Source organism: Choristoneura fumiferana, chromosome 2, assembly GCF_025370935.1.
Source record: "Choristoneura fumiferana chromosome 2, NRCan_CFum_1, whole genome shotgun sequence".
In the NCBI taxonomy this organism is placed as follows: Eukaryota; Metazoa; Arthropoda; class Insecta; order Lepidoptera; family Tortricidae; genus Choristoneura; species Choristoneura fumiferana.
Genome location: NC_133473.1, coordinates 11553692 through 11557993, shown reverse-complemented (window position 1 = coordinate 11557993; position 4302 = coordinate 11553692). Strand labels below are relative to the sequence as shown.

General features: G+C 42.5%; 1 pseudogene; it reads left to right on the top strand.

The window, feature by feature from the left end:
* Positions 1-2285: 2285 nt before the first annotated feature.
* LOC141443401 (muscle-specific protein 20-like) lies at positions 2286-4048 on the top strand (annotated as a pseudogene).
* Positions 4049-4302: the final 254 nt, after the last annotated feature.

The window sequence follows — 4302 nt, the reverse complement described above, 5'->3', positions numbered from 1 at the left end:
TTTATATATACATTCCAGTAGGTACCTACACCACCTCGACAGTTTGAGTATACTTAGTTCAGTTTATTGGCGTGAATATCTACAGCGTTTACCTCGAGTGATCGCGCTGAAGGTTTGACCAATTGGGCGCCGGGTCCACGGTCGCGCTGCCTACTGACAGACTAATGAGAAGCATTGAAAAGGCGATCCGAGGGAAAAGTATTTGGTACGGTCAAGGGCATAAATATATGTACGTTCCTAGAGCTTCAAATATATATGTACCTACTATATATTAGCCTAATATATCTGTGCGGCTATTTGATCAGAAATATATGCACATTTAACGAGTCATTAAATTGTGTACAAATTAGCTCATTTACATATTAAAACCACAAACTGGACATGGACGCACAAAAAAACCAGAAAAGATGCCAGCGCTGGGAATCGAACCCAGGTCCTCAGCAATCCGTGCTGCGTGCTATAACCTCTACACCACTGCTGGACAGGAATCTAGACACCAATTTTTCCTATGCACATACATATCTCAGGTTGCTTATTTCTACTATGCTACTTAAGCAGCAGCACTAGCGACATCTATGTTACGTCGACAGACGTCACATTCTTTCGGAACTAATCGCTCACCCAGACAAGAGATGTCGCTACTAAGCAATAAAATTATGATTGTTTTTTGGAGTCTTTTTGTATTTTTTATTTCCACTCCAAATTTGTTACTTTTACGGGTATCCTGTAAAACCATATCGAAAACACAAACTGAGATATGATGACCAGAAAACCAGAAAAAGAGACCAGCGATGGGAATCGAACACACAAACAAGAGACTCACCCAGACAAGAGAACATAGATGAGCCACGAGCATGTTGAGCGGAACATAGATGTCGCTAGTGCTGCTGCTTAAGCAGCGTAGTAGATAAAAAGCAACCTGAGATATGTATGCATAGGAAAAATTCGTGTCTAGATTCCTGTCCAGCAGTGGTGTAGGGGCACGGAGCACGGATTGCTGAGGACCTGGGTTCGATTCCCTCCCAGTGCTGGTCTCTTTTTCTGTTTTTTTGTGCATCCATGTCTCAGTTTGTGTTTTCGATATAGTAACTACATATATATTTGAAGCTCTGGGAACGTAGATATATTTATGCCCTTGACTGTACCTAGTACAGAAAAGTGACAAATACATTACTGTAGAGGCCGGTACCCCACGTTCCGGCCGAGGCTTGTATAGTGCTTTTCTCAAACATGACATGAAATAAAAAAAATAAAAGAAGTGAAGCTGGCGGTACGCTAGTCTCGTCGCCGTGTTGTGTGGCTGCTGGCGCGGCGGCTGCAGGAGGTGGTGCTGGCGGCTGGCGCGCGCCGTGCTGCAGCAGCGTTGAAACACAAAAAGTTGGAAAACCCCCGACTTTGTCACTTCAAAGTTCAATATCTCAAAAACGGCTAAACCGATTTTGATAAAACATGTCTAAGAACCATCGCTAGAAAGCCTGCTATCAAATAAATAAAACCGCATTCAAATTGGTCTACCCGTTTAAGAGCTACGGTGCCACAGACAGACAGACAGACACACACACACACACACAGACATACAGACACACACAGCGGTGAAACTTATAACACCCCTCTTTTTGCGTCGGGGTTAAAAAGACGGTCACATTGCCGGCCGAGGGCGGGAAATTTGGATGAAATCTTTTTTGCAGGCCGCTACAGTGACCGCGCGCAGGCAGGCCAGCCGCAGCGCCTACAACGCGATACTTCCCGGCCTATTACTTGTAATACAACGTAATATTTCATGTCATGATTGAGAAAAATAATAAATTCGACAAACTAAAAAGTTTCAGTCGATTAATTTTGTGTTCCGTAATGGCAATGCGTTATGCGTAAAGGTTCATCTACAGCTGAATATTTCAGTCCTTCTTGCACACATGCTTTCAGTTAATATTTATTTGTGTTATTGAATTCCTTCGTATTTTTAGTGTGGGTGTAAATTACTTATGCTTTCAGGTTAATCGGCCAAATGGAATGCATTTAAAGGCCAATTGTAATTTTAGATAAAGTTCAGTAAACAAAGAGGTAGAAATAAAACTGCAGACTTAATACCGTCCGAGTTAAATAAACTGTGTAAATGTAATAAAGTTAAATAAGACGTTACGGTTATACACGTTGTGTGATTGTGTTACTTCCATGATACTTCCATAAGGTTGTTGAGTCAGAAGTTATTTCGTTCGATCGGGTTGCGCGTGAGTGTTCCAGAAGGAACGTAGCCTGCGCGCGCACTATAAATACGTGGACTCGGCTTTCAGGAGTTCAGTTTAGCAGTGATCGCCAACGGCTCGCTACCTTCTCGCAGCACACACACATACACCCACACAACATGTCTCTGGAACGCCAAGTTCGCGCTAAGGTCAGCATCTCTTTGTTTGTTCACATCCCCTGATAAATATATACACCAAGTATTTTAAAATGTCATCAAAAGCACGTCGACAGCCTGTTTTTTAGAGTCAGTGTAGATTGAAATAGTCACACTTTGGTTGGCCACTAGCACCATATTTGGTATTCGTTGAAAAAATACCCATTACTGTCATTATATTTACTTAAAACCACAAATAATTGTTTGTACCACCACATTGTTGTTAATTTTTGATAGTCTTTTTATTAGAGCTGTCTAGGCAGTTTATCTTTCTACCATCCTCGAAGACACTAGACACAACACGGAACAATGACATTTATTATTAATTTGTTCCACCAGCTCGCCTCCAAGCGTGATCCCGAACGTGAGAAGGAATGTCAAGGCTGGGTTGAGACTGTCCTGGGCGCGAAGTTCCCCCCTAGTGAGGCTTTTGAGGATGTCCTTAAGGACGGCACCGTCCTCTGCCAGCTCATCAACAAGCTGAAGCCCGGCTCCGTGAACAAAATCAACACCTCCGGCGGACAGTTCAAAATGATGGAGAACATCACCAAGTAAGTAAAGAAACTTTTACCTTTCAGGTACAAAATATGACCCCCATGCTCGTTCACCTCCCTCTTTTAATATAAAAAAATAATACATTTAACTCCCAAGTCTTTGCTTACCCATTTTGGGAAGTTATATGGTGTAAATTAGTTTACAGTTTCGTATTTTTTTAGAACGCTTTTCCACGTTTATTGTAACTCCTGACGAACGTCCTGACTGACGAAAATAAATCTACATTATGGCGATATATTATTTTTTCACGTCTAAAATGTTTGTTTATTACAGCTTCCAGGCGGCCATCCGAGCGTACGGCGTCGCTGACATTGACGTGTTCCAGACCGTCGACCTTTGGGAGAAGAAGGACATCGCACAGGTTGTCAGCACCCTGTACGCCCTTGGCCGCGAGGTGAGCACCGAAAGTCTTTAGCGATAGCCACTGATAGCCAAGACTGAGCCGCGACCAGCAGTCCCCCTGCAGTTATATTTATAAACCTCCCAAAACCGACATCATTAACTCTTATATTTTATTTGGTAACGATTACGCACTCTGTTTACGACCTCGTAAGCAATCTTTATTACTTGGGCTTCCATAATTTTGTAAACAAGTACGCACGGAAATAGAATCCAGTATCGCACTGGAAAAAACTACTCGTTTATCCACTGTTTACCCTACGATACGGTTAAGTCTGTGCGCTTGGGCCAGTGCCAATTTAGAGATTTACGAGTTTCGTGAAACATTACCTCAGTTTTCATAAATACCCAAGGCCACGTGGTGTGTGGAGGCCGAGTGGGATTGTTTCAGTATTGCGAAACTAATTCGAAGTTCTTGCCTCATTATGAGTTAATGTTAGTATATATTATGCAAGCTAATAAAATGTATGTCTTTGTTTTAACAGACTTTACAGGCACCCGAGTGGTGGTCTGGTCCTTACCTCGGCCCCAAGCCTTCTGAAGAGTGCAAGCGTGACTTCTCCGAAGAGGTGCTGAAGGCTGGGCAGACCATCGTCGGCCTGCAGGCAGGGCTCCAACAAGGGCGCCACACAAGCCGGCCAAAACATGGGCGCCGGCCGCAAGATCCTGCTCGGCAAGTGAGCTCAGGACCCCCCTCGGACCAAGTGATATTATTATAAGTCAATTTCGTACAAAGATAAGTGTATTCTAGGACGCTATCGTGAGTGTTAAAACCCTTTAATTCTAGTGTAGCTTGTAGAAGGTGATATAATATATTTATCATGCACCTATGTTTTTTTTGAACACGATATTTTTGTATTCACTACACGCCAAAGTGGTTAACATAAGTACCTAAGTACCTTTGTATTATAGTTATTTATTTCCATTTTAATATTTATATTTATTTGTAA